The sequence below is a fragment of the Giraffa tippelskirchi genome, chromosome 12, assembly GCF_054371585.1.
Source record: "Giraffa tippelskirchi isolate mGirTip1 chromosome 12, T2T-mGirTip1v1.2.pri, whole genome shotgun sequence".
Lineage (NCBI taxonomy): Eukaryota > Metazoa > Chordata > Mammalia > Artiodactyla > Giraffidae > Giraffa > Giraffa tippelskirchi.
Window position 1 is genome coordinate 102,529,695 of NC_137286.1, and position 12,279 is coordinate 102,541,973.

Genomic DNA, 12,279 nt, shown 5'->3' on the forward strand with positions numbered 1-12,279 from the left:
GCCATTTCCTTCTCTAGGGTATTTCCCAACCCAGGGATCAAACCCGGGTCTCCTGCATTGCAGGCAGATTCTTTACCAACTGAGTCAGAAGGGAAGCCCATGGCAATATTTAGGACATAGTTAAAATTTTTTATTTATAAACTTATTTGTTGTTTATCTGAAATTCAAATTTGATGGAATGTCTCTTGCCTGGAAAATCCCATGGACAGAGGAGCCTGGTAGGCTGCAGTCCATGGGGTTGCTACAAGTCGGACACTACTCAGCGACTTCACTTTCACTTTCATGCATTGGAGAAGGAAATGGAACCCACTCCAGTGTTCTTGCCTGGAGAATCCCAGGGATGGGGGAGCCTGGTGGGCTGCTGTCTATGGGGTCGCACGGAGTCGGACACGACTGAAGTGACTTAGCAGCAGCAGCAGCATGTATTTATGGGCTTCCAAGGTGGTGCTAGTGGTAAAGAACCTGTATGGGTGTACTGGAAAAACCATAACGTTGACTATACAGACCTTTGTTGGCAAAGTGATATCTCTGCTTTTTAATACCCTCTCTAGGTTTGCCGGGTCTTACCATTTAATTTACATTTCAAGAGGAACAATGAAGACAGGAATTACAAGTAAATTCTATAATCCCGCCCCCATACTTCATTTTCCTCATCTGTCAAATGGGTACCTGCCCCACCCAGTTGTAAGCATTAAGTAATCTGACAGTTTTGTTATTGTTCACTGGCAAAGAACAACAAAAGGAACAGAAATGTTTTGAAAAGTAAAGAACTGGGTGTGAAAATATCTCCTTCAAAGTGTTTCTCTGAGGCAAAGAGATCAAACTTCATCTTTATAAGCCCTGATGGTACAGCTACTATTTAAGAATGAAAGAAGTCAAGACAGGCAGATTTCATCTTGATGTAAGCAAACACTCTCTAACATCTAAAGCTCTCTGGCAGTGGAGTGACCTCTCTTGGAAAGTGGTGAGTTCCCTGTGTGTCCAGGTATTCAAACACAGCACAGGTGCTCACTTGGTGGGACTGGACAAGATGACACCCCAGGGCCTTCCCACTGTTGACACTTGAGTCGTACTGAGTGTGCGTCTCTATCCTTTATCGATATCTGGCTGAGGTTCATTACCATAAATCATATTTCATCCTTGAAATCCAGTGGGATAAATTCCCTTGTCAGTCTTCTTGGACAGGAAAGTTGGAGAAATTTAATACCGTGCTCAAGGTCACATACTGCATGTAAGTCCCAAGTCAAACTTGCGACCCAGATCTGATAAACTCAAGGCCCTTCCCTTGCCGGTATGTTCTTGCTGGGCTTCCCCTCACCCCCCTTGGAGGTTTGTGTGCAGGACAGAACGGAGTGGGGTGGAGAGTGGGGGGCAGTGCTGGCTTGCAGACCAGGAAGTGTTCAGGTCAAATGCTGCTGATATACGTTTTGACTGGCAGGCGCAGTGCTTTTGGCTGCCAAAGTTTAATAACTGGAGGAGTTCACATAAAAATCTGATTTCCTACTTATCTTGAAAAACTGGAACTCTAGCTGTGCTGGCCTGTATTCCCACTTGGCAACGCTGGCTGCAGCGACCAAGGACTGCCCCCTCCAGACCTGGCCCCATGCTCTCAACTGCTACCACCCCTGTGGCCTTGCATCCGTCTCCCTCCTCCTCCCCGCCCAGTCCCCCCCCAGGAGATGTCAGGGTGCTACTCCCCACGTGAACATTTCACATGCATGCATAACAAACACATCACAGGTTTGGGGACAGGAAGATGCCTGTCGCGTTTTCTAGAGGGAACTAAGCCTCAGAGAGTCACAGGGTGGCTGTGCCCGACCTAAACAGGACCCTGGCCCCCAGCGCCGACAGTGCAAGACCCTGGAGGGGATGTTCTACTGAGAGGGTCGCTGCCCTCAGGGAGAACCCGTGTCCCAGGGACCAAACACCCGTTGCACTAAAGGATTACTGTCCCCTGGAAGGACTTTCATCTCTAGGCTCCGTAAGATAGAACTTGATCTGGTTGGACAGCTCTTGGCCCTGAGGTGGTAATGACAGAGACCCTGAAATGTCCCCAGCACCTTGTAGCAGAGAGAGCTAAGCAGGGGGACCGGTGACTCGAGCTTGATGTTCACAGTAGGAATGTCTTATCAGTCTGTCCTTTCATATTTCTGATATCCTGCCAGAAGACCCCATGTCCCTGGGCCGTCTTTCCTTCCCTCCACCCTTCCTTCCTTCTGTCCCACCTGTTGGGTATTTGAAGGTTTAACTGTCACTCCTAAGTCATTCCGAGAGTCAGGGCTGGATTTTGTTTGATGCAGAGAGGATGGTCTAGGACCAGGACACCTGGATTCAGGTCTGGCTCAGCCATTCGTGCTATTCCTGTGCTTGTGGGAAGGTCTTTCCTCGTCTCTGGGACCCAGCTCCCGCTTCCGTAACATAAGAGGCAGTGTTAGGGTATCACACAAGTCCCCTAACAGTTTTATAATCTTCCGATTCAGAGGCAGAGCTGGGAATAATAGGATTTGGGACATGGCCCCAAATCTTGGCAGTAGAAGAAAGAATGGTAGTTGCCAATCAGAGCTGCTTGCTTCCTTCTTCCCTTTCTCCTTTATTTGTGTTTCATTTCTTTCCTTCCTTCCATCTTTCCTGCCATCATCCATCTGTCATCCCTCTATATGTCTGTCCTTCCTTCTTCCCCCCCTCTTCCTTCTTACCTTCCTTCCTAGCTTGTTCTTTCTTTTCTTTTGAGATGTTTTAATTGATCAAGATGAAGATCTGACTTTGTGAACATAGAAATCAACTAAGCATCTTGTGTGAACACCCAGTGAGCAAGGTTCTAGGGAGCCTGAGAAACTGCACCCTTGTCTGCCTTCCTGGACTTAGAGTCTAGTCAGGCGTACCATCTCCCTGGCACTCCACTCTCACTTAGATCTTCAACTAACTTACTTAAGTCTTAGCTGTAAATTAAAGAGAAATTATTCTCCTTCAAGGCAGAATTTAGTATTTACTTTTTCCTCTAATCCATAGGAAACTTTCTGAGCCTGGAGGAGAGGTATGTGTGATGTCCATACAGCTAGAACTGGAGTCCATGGTGTTGCTGTGCGCACAGGACCATCATACGTCCTGATTTCACCTTGTTTCTTGCTACACGTGGTATCTTCTCAATAAACATCAGTTGACCGTGCACCACGTGCCCAGCCTCTGCTGGACACTGGGTTGAAATGATTGATTACCCCAATTGCCTGGCTGCTAGATGCGCACATTTCAAGGAGCAAATTCACAGAAGATGCAGGAAGAAGGGGAGGGGCTGAACCACTCTTCCTGTTCTCCTCTCTCCTGAGTCTTGGTCTTTTGACTTCTCCTAATGTCCAACTTGCCATTATAAGTGGACAAATAGGACTTCCAAATGAGATAAGGCAAAACTGTGTGCTTCTCTTTTGAAGGAAGGTAGGTAGTCAGGAAAGAGCTTTTTTGATTTTGTATCACACAAATAACATATTCATGTTTAATTTTAGGATAGCATCTTGAGTCTGAAATATGGTGCCCTCTTTCTGCTTACCTTGCTGTAATAGAAACATTTGTGTATGGTCTTATGTAGGTGGCAGAGCCTGGCACTGACATTCCTAGGTCAGCCATAGAGGGGATTATCTCACTTCTGAATCTGGGTGGGTGGTGAATTATAGCCGAGATTTTACTTGTTCACTTGGATAACCAGCGTGACTCACTAGGAAATACAGTGTGGACTTGAATAGATGCATCAGTCAAGGAACCTCCCGGCTAAAGGAAGACAGAGATGTCTCACTGTGTTCCCCACAGACCTGGGACTGCCAAGTGGGAACTAAACTAGGTATTTACAATCAGGATGGCTTTGTCATGGGAGAAAGTTCCATTTTTTGTGAGTGGCTTCCTCAAATGCAAAGAGGAGTCGGAGACAAAGGTTGGAGGGACTCTCTAAGATAAGGTAGTCAGCACTGAATGATCTCCGGTTACAATTCCAGCTCAGAAAACAGGGGGTCACCATTCCTGAGATAGACCCCAGGGTTCTGTTCTCTTTCAAAATAAGCGTTTTGAGATATTCACGTACCGTGTAATTCACCCATTTAAATTGTATAATTTAATGGAAAAGATGCTGATCCTGAGAAAGATTGAAGGCAGGAGGAGAAAGGGGCAACACAAGATGAGATGGATGGATGGCATCATTGACTCCATGGACATGAGTTTGAACAAACTCTGGGAGATAATGAAGGACGGGGAAGCCTGGCGTGCTGTAGTCCATGGGGGTCGCAAAGAGCCGGACATGATGGAGTGACTGAACAACAAAAGTGGTCTTTAGCACATGGACAGACATATGCAACCATCACTACAGTCAATTTCAGAACCCTTCATTATCTCAAAAAGAATCTCTGTACCTTTTAGCTGTCACCCTTTACCCTTCTATACCTCCCCGCCCTAAGCAAACACTAATCTACTTTCAGTCCCTGTAGATTTGCCTATTCTGGGTATTTCATATAAACAGAATAATAAAATATGTGGCATTTTATTATTAAATATATAAAAATGTGCTGGCTTCTTGAACTCAGCATAATATGTCAGGGTTCATTCATGTTGTACCAAGTATAAGCACTTCATTTCTTTTTATTGCCAAATAATATTCCACTGTATTGTATGGGTCTCCCACATTTTAGCCATCCATTTATCAGTAGATGGACGTAGGAATTGTTTCCATCTTTGGGCTGTTATGAATAATGCTGCAGTGAACAGTCATATGCTAGTTCTTGCATGGAACAAGTTTTTATCCTCTAGGGTACATACCTAAGGGAGGAAGTACCAGGTCATATGTAAGCATAATTGTATGCTTAACCATTTGAGGAACTGCCACACTATGTTCCAAAGTGACTATCTTATGCTCCTGCCAGCAACATATGAGAGTTTCAGTTTCTCCAAATTCTTGCTGGTACTTGTTACCCTGTCTTTTCATCACCATCCTAGTGGATTTGAGGCAGTATTTCATTGTGGATTTGGTGTGCGTTTCTCTGATGGCTCATTATGCCGAGCATTTTTTCATGTGTTTATTTGTACCTCTTCTTTGAAGAAATGTCTTTTCAGATCTCTTTAACATTTTTTAATTGGATTATTTGTTACCAAGTTGTAAGAGTTCTTCAGTTTTTTATTAGATTATATATTAATATATTTTATGTAGTTACATGTTCTAAATATGTATTATAAAAATATTTTTATGTTCTAGACATAAAATTTAGCAATATCAATATTAAGTGCTGTGCTTAATTGCTTAGTCCTGTCTGACTCTTTGCCACTCATTGGACTATAGCCACCCAGGCTCCTTTGTCCATGGGATTCTCCAGGCAGGAATACTAGAATGGGTGTCATTTCCTTCCATAGGGGATCAAACTTGAGCCTCCTGTGTCTCCTGCATCGCAGGCAGCTTCTGTATATCTAGATTTTAATATATTCTAGATATATAAATATTTCTGTATTCTAGATACAAATCCCTTATCAGATATATACTTTGCAAATATTTTCTCTCATTCTGTGCATTCTTTTTTCACTTGCTTGATAGTATTCTTTGAAGCACAAAATTTTTAACTTTTGAGGAAGTCCAATTGATCTACTTTTTTCTTTTGTTGCTTATATCATGTATAAGAATCCAATGTCAAATCTGAGATCATGCAGATTTACCTCTATGGTTTCTTCTAAAAATTGTATAGTTTTAGCTCTTAAATTTAGGCCTTTGATACATTTTGAGTTCATATTTACGTGTGGTTTGATGTAAAGGTCCTCTATTCTTTTGTGTGTGGAGTTGCTCCAGCATCATTTGTTGAAAAGACTGATCTTTCCCCATTGAATGGTCTTGGCAGCCTGGTTGAAAACCAACAGACCATGGACTCAAGGGCTTATTTATGAACTCTTAGTTCTACTTCATTGATCTGTATGTCTGTCCTTATGCCAGTACCACACTGTCTTAATCATGGTTGTTTACAGTTTTAGTAGTAACTTTTGAAATTGAGAAGTGTGAGTCCTCTGACTTTGTTCTTTTTCAAGGTTGTTTTGGCTCTTCTGGGTCCCCTTCAATTGTAAATCTTAGCATCAGCCTGTCAGTTTCTACTAAGAAGTCATCCGGCTTTCTGATAGGGATTGCAGTGAATCCATAGATCAATTTGAGGAGCACTGCCATCTTAACAATATTAAGTCTTCCAATTCATGAACATAGGTGGTATTTCCATTTATTTACTTCATTTCTTTCCACAGTGTTTTTGTGGTTTGCAAAATATAAGCTTCACACTTCTTTTGTTAAATATAGTCCTGATTATTTTATTGTTTTGATGCTGTTATAAATAAAACTTTTTTATTTCATTTTCAGATTGTTCATTGAAAGTACATAGAAGTATATAATACTTTTGCATATCGATCTTGAATCCTGAAATCGTGCTGAACTCATTTACTAGTTCCAATGAATAGTTTTGTTTTTTTTTTTAGTGGATTCCTTAGTATTTTCTATATACAAGATCATGTCATTTGAAAACAGAGAAAATTTCTTCATTTCAAACCTGGATGCCTTTTGTTTTCTTTTTCTTGCCGAATTGCTCTAGCTGGAATGTTTATTGCAGCATTATTCATAATAACCATTGAAGCCCTAGTACAGTGCTGAATAGAAGTGGTAAGAGTGGACAACTTTGTCTTGTTCCTAATCTCAGGGGGAAAGCATCCAGTATTTTACTATTAAGAGTGTTGTTAGCTGTTAAGTTTTTTTTGTGTATCAGATTGAGGAAATGCCCTTCTATTCCTAGTTTTTTGGGTGTATGTGTGTGTGTGTGTGTGTGTGTTTATTACGAAAGAGGTTTGGATTTTTTTAATTTATTTTTTAATTAAAAGATAATTGCTTTACAGAATTTTGTTGTTTTCTGTCAAACCTCAACATGAATCAGCCATAGGTATACATATGTCCTCTCCCTCTTGAACCTCCCTCCCATCTCCCTCCCCATCCCACACCTCTAGGTTGGTACAAAGACCCTGTTTGAGTTCCCTGAGACATACAGCAAATTTCCATTGGCTGTCTATTTTACATACGGTAATGTAAGCTTCCATGTTACGCTCTTCATACATCTCACCCTCTCCTCCCCTCTCCCCATGTCCATAAGTCTGTACTATATGTCTGTTTCTCCATTGCTGCCCTGAAAATAAATTCTTTGGTACTATCTTTCTAGATCCCATATACATATGCGTTAGTATAGGATATTTATCTTTCTCTTTTTTACTTACTTCACTCTGTATAATAGGCTCTAGGTTCATCGACCTCATTAGAACTGACTCAAATGTGTTCCCTTTTATGGCTGAGTAATATTCCATTGTATATATATACCACAACTTCTTTATCCATTCATCTATCAATGGACATCTAGGTTGCTTCCATGTTCTAGGTATTGTAAATAGTGCTGCAATGAACAATGAGATACATGTGTCTTTTTCAATTTTGGTTTCCTCAGGCTATATGCCTAGGAGTGGGATTGCTGGGTCATGTGGTGGTTTATTCCTAGTTTTTTAAGGAATCTCTGTACCGTCTTCCATAAGGGTTTTGTCAAATGCTTTTCCTGTACCTAGTGAAAGGATCATGTGATTTTTGTTTCTTATTCCATTGATACTGTACATTAATGACATTGGCTGGTTGTTGGATGTTAAATCAATCTTGCATTCCTGGAACACCCACTCTGTCAGATGCATAATTCTTTTATAGGTATTGGGTTTGCTGGAAATTGAGCTTTTTTTGCATCCACATTCATAAAAAATATTGACCTGTTTTTCCTTTGTGATGTCTTTGGTTTTGGTGTCCGGCTAACACTGGCTTCATGGAATGAACTGGGAAGTTTTCCCTTTTGTTCTTTTAGAAAAATTTGTGAAGAATTGGTATTCATTCTTTAGATATCTGATAGAATTCACTTGTCTTCTGGGCCTGAGTTTTTCTTTGTCGGCAGTATTTTGATGACTGATTCAATCTCTTTTCTTATAGGTATATTCAGTTTGTCTGTTTCTTTTGAGTTAGTTTCAGTAGTTTGTCTTTCTAGGAACCTGTTTATTTCATCTGTTATCTAATTTATTGGCATACAATTATATTATTCCTTTATAATTCATTTTATTTTAGTAGTGTCAATAGTAATATCTACTGTTTCTTTTCTGATATTATTAATTTGTCTTTCCTTCTCTTTTCTTGGCTTGTCTGTCAAAAGGTTTGTCAATTGTGTTAATTTTTTCAAAGAACTAGCTTTTGGATTTGTGAATTTTTTTCTACTGGCTTTTGGGACATGACTTAGTGACTGAACAACAAGTTTCTTTCACTTACTGGTTTCTAATTTCATTCCACTGTAGTCAGAGAACATACACTGTATTATTTCTATCCTTTTAAATTTATTGAAGTTTGTTTTGTGGCCTAGTGTATAGTTTATCCTGGGGAATGTTCTGTGTGCATTTGGGAAGAGTGTGTATCCTGCTGTGATGGGTTCTGTTTATGTCTGTTAGGTCTAGTTGGCTATCTGCGTTGTTCAAGTTCTTTATTTCCTTTTCAGCCATCTGTCTAGTTGTTATGTCCATTATTGAAAGTAAGATATTGAAATCTTCATCTATTATTGTTGAATTTTCTATTCTTCAATCCTGTCAGTTTTTCCTTCCTATATTTTAGTGCTCTGTTGCTAGTTGCATGTATATTTATAATTATTATGTCTTCATATATATTTATAATTATTATATCTTCCTGCTGGATGCTATCATTATTACAAAATGCCCTCTTTATCTCTGGTAATGTTTTTTGTTTTAGTCTATTTTATCTAATATTTAGCAACTGAACAATAGCTATTTATCTAATATTAATATATTAATATTAATATTAATATTTCAGCTTTCTTGTGGTTGCTCCAAAGCTCTGTTTTGAATTCTCAAAAGCTTTGGTGGGCAACTAAAGTCAAAAGTGCGATGTGAAAACTCTCATTTCTAGATAGGACCCTTTTCATGGTGTTGGTTAATTACCTGCTTATCTTCTTCACTTCATCCTCAATAATTTAAAATCACATCCTCCTTGAAAATAATTAGGAGTCCTCATGACCAGGACTTAAGAGTTAAGGTTAATGAAATTAAAGGGAAAGGAAATCAAGAAAAAGTTTATGAGAATCATGGAAATGGACAAGTACTAGGAAATAAGATGTTTACTCCTGAACTCCTCTTCAGTCTGAAAACCCCACAGAAATCCTTGGGCCATTCACTTGCTTCACACTCCATAGAGGAGCTCCTAGGTGATGCCCTTGGGAAATAGAGTAGCATGAAGCTTGCCATGCTGGGACCTCTATGTCTGTGTGCCCTGACATGCCAGAGTGATTACAGAGTTCAAAAGGAAAAAACACATTGAAAAAGTAGGTATAATACCACTCTGAGCAAGGGTCCCTGTTTGATCTTCCCCTGTGCCCGAGCCTGCCCGTTGTCCTGAAGGATGACAGCCCAGCTACTCCTCCTGGATGAGAAAGCCTCAGTCTGTGCCAGTTTCCTGTCACTGCTTTGAGTTCTAAGAGTTCAGAGAGGGGAGGGTGGTGTGACCTCCCTGCCTCTGGGTGTGGCCTGAGTCCCTGGTGACAGTGTGTCTGCACCACGGGTACACCGGCTGTCTCCGGAGCAGCTCTTCCTCACTCTTTCAACAACCAGCCACTTTGGTCTCAGGAAACCACTCCACGGCGCTGGCTGGGTTTAGAAGTCGTTTTTAATTTTGTGACAAAGACAAATGCGTCCTATGGGAGTAGTAAGTGGTTTTACTGGTGATATTAATGGAACCGTGACCTCTTCTGTATCTGTGGTCATACAAAACAAAAAATGTTTATATTATAATATGTCAGGCAAGTTCATTCTTAGCCCTTCCTTGAAGCAAATTGCAGAGGAAATATACTATTAATAAGCCTGGAGAATAGTGTGTGTGTGACTGTAGGCATAAGTTCATTTGTAAACATAGTGGATTTATAATGCCACTATTAACTGTGCTACAAATGGTGTGTTTTGAATTATGCTGGGATGGACACCAATCATTGAAGTTCTGATATTCTTTGAACAGTGGGCCGAGTGCTAAAACTGGCATTGACTTTTAAAGGCCAATAGATAACCATGAAATTCAAGTGTTCAAGGGATCCCGAGTGAACAAGATGAAATTCAAAGGCATGTTGCATTAGCTGCTTTTGTTTTCTTTTGGGATTGGCATTCATTAGACTAAAAATGACTACACCAAGGTTTACTGTTTCCTCAGAAACATTTTATGCCAGTGTCCTTTGTTGAAAATGGTTGCTTAAGGAGACAGTAAATTAAATGTGAAGGATTTACAATTTAGTTACATGAATTAAACCATTTCCTGGTGTTTGTGTTTACCTTGGGACTCACAAAGGAGATAAAAATATAGACTCACAGGAGGAAGGAAAGGAATTGATCGAATCCCAGTAGTCCTGCCTGGATGTCCAGCTCAGCAGTTTTATTCAGGGGAGGAATTTTGTGCTGATAAGTGAATCTTTGTCTCTGTATAATTAACTCTTCCTCTATACAGATGCTACTACACTCACTGAGCCTTCCTAATAGACATATAGCTATTAATGTGATAGTTAATGTCTCCTTCTAGTATACTGGACAAAACTGATGTAAATCACATGGAAAATTTATAGTTTTCCTCAAGTAAAAATGCTTTAGACATTGAGACTTACGTGCAACGATTTAAAATGTTATTGTAAAATCATACATGCTCATTCTAGAAAGTCTGATAAAAACAGAAAGCTTTTTCTGGTGACTCAATGGTAAAGAATCTGCCTGCATTGCAGGAAAACACAGGAGACTCAGATTCGATCCCTGGGTCGGGAAGATCCCCTGGAGGAGGAAATGGCAACCCACTCCAATACTCTTGCCTGGGAAGTCCCATGGACAGAGGAGCCTGGTGGGCTACAGTCCATGGGGTCACAAAGAAAATAATAACAACTCATAATACTCAAAGGGAATCATGGCTCACATTTTAGTGTATTCATTTTGCCTTTTTTTATGCCATTATATGAATATAAATTTGTACTTTTTGTAGTTTAGATCTTGAGTATAATTTATGACTTTCATGTATCCTAACCCCCCTTTCTGAAGTTAAAATTTCTCATAATGAGAAAATTAATGGCTAACACACACATATCTGCCAGGTACCATTCTAAACACTTTATATGTGTGAATTCATGTCACCCTCGAGGCAGGTGTTACAGATGAGGGACGGAAGTGGTGAAATGCTTTGCCCACAGTCTCACTGCTAGTAAGGGGCATTCAAACCCTGGCTGTGAAGTTCTTGCTTTTTTTGTGTGTGTGTGGTCATGCTGCTCATCTTTCCTGGACCAGGATTTGAACTTGCTCCCTCAGCGGCAGTGAAAGCCCGAGTCCTAACCACTGAAGTGAAGTGAAAGTCACTCAGTCGTGTCCAACTCTTTGCGACCCCATGGACTGTCCAGTTCATGTAATTCTCCAGGCCGGAATACTGGATTGGATAGCTGTTCCCTTCTCCAGGGGAACTTTCCAACCCAGGGATCGAACCCAGGTCTCTCGCATGGCAGGCAGATTCTTTACCAGCTGAGTCACAAGGGAAGCCCAAGAGTACTGGAGTGGGTCACTGGACAGCCCTAAATTCTCCTAACATGTACAGTCTTAACCACAATCTGTTGTCCCCCTCAGTCCCCCAACTCTGAGCCTTGTCCTGAGCCTGTCCCAGAGGCACCCCCACCCCAGCCCTACCCCTCGGTGAGCATCCTCGTCTGGGAATTCCTCCAACACTAGGCTGTGTGACATCACACATACTTGCCCCAGGGAACTGTGACAATCAACCTCTCTCTGGAAAACAATTGCCAACAACAGTGCTTCCTATGACGAGAGGGCGGGACTCTGATGAGGGAAAGTGGGGCAGGGACGGAGCCTTGGACTGGAGCTCAGGAGAAGAAAGTGGCCTCTGGGGTTTCTGTTCACAGCGAGACAACTCTCTGCATCTGTTCACACCTCTCTCTTCTCATCTATAAAATGACAGGGTTGGAGAGTAGTTCGTTCACTGGCTCATTCATTCATTTCATACGAGGCAGAGATGAATACCATGTCTCCTCTCCTAAGAAGTCATCATCCCACGTGTAGCCAGGGAAGTCGTGTTTTAGGTGCTATACCAGGAGAGTCCTGGGGCTGCTGGCAAAGCCCCTGAGGTGGGCTGAGATGGGAAGCAGGAAGGGCTGGCCCAGGAAGGCTTCCCAGGGGACCAGG

The 12,279-nt window shown here is 41.3% G+C and overlaps 1 protein-coding gene across 7 annotated transcripts in view; it reads left to right on the forward strand.

Moving 5' to 3' along the window:
* Positions 1–12,279, forward strand: part of FLT1 (fms related receptor tyrosine kinase 1) — a 197,680-nt gene that overhangs the window by 45,524 nt on the left and 139,877 nt on the right. The window contains exons 1-2 of one of the 7 annotated variants that reach the window (XM_081549345.1): positions 2,272–2,335; positions 3,010–3,034. The exons of 5 other annotated variants lie outside the window; for them this stretch is intronic. The gene's annotated coding sequence lies outside the window, so the exon portion shown is untranslated. Of the gene's footprint in view, positions 1–2,271; positions 2,336–3,009; positions 3,035–12,279 lie in introns of those variants that run through there. One more of the 7 variants, XM_081549344.1, reaches the window with a different exon arrangement.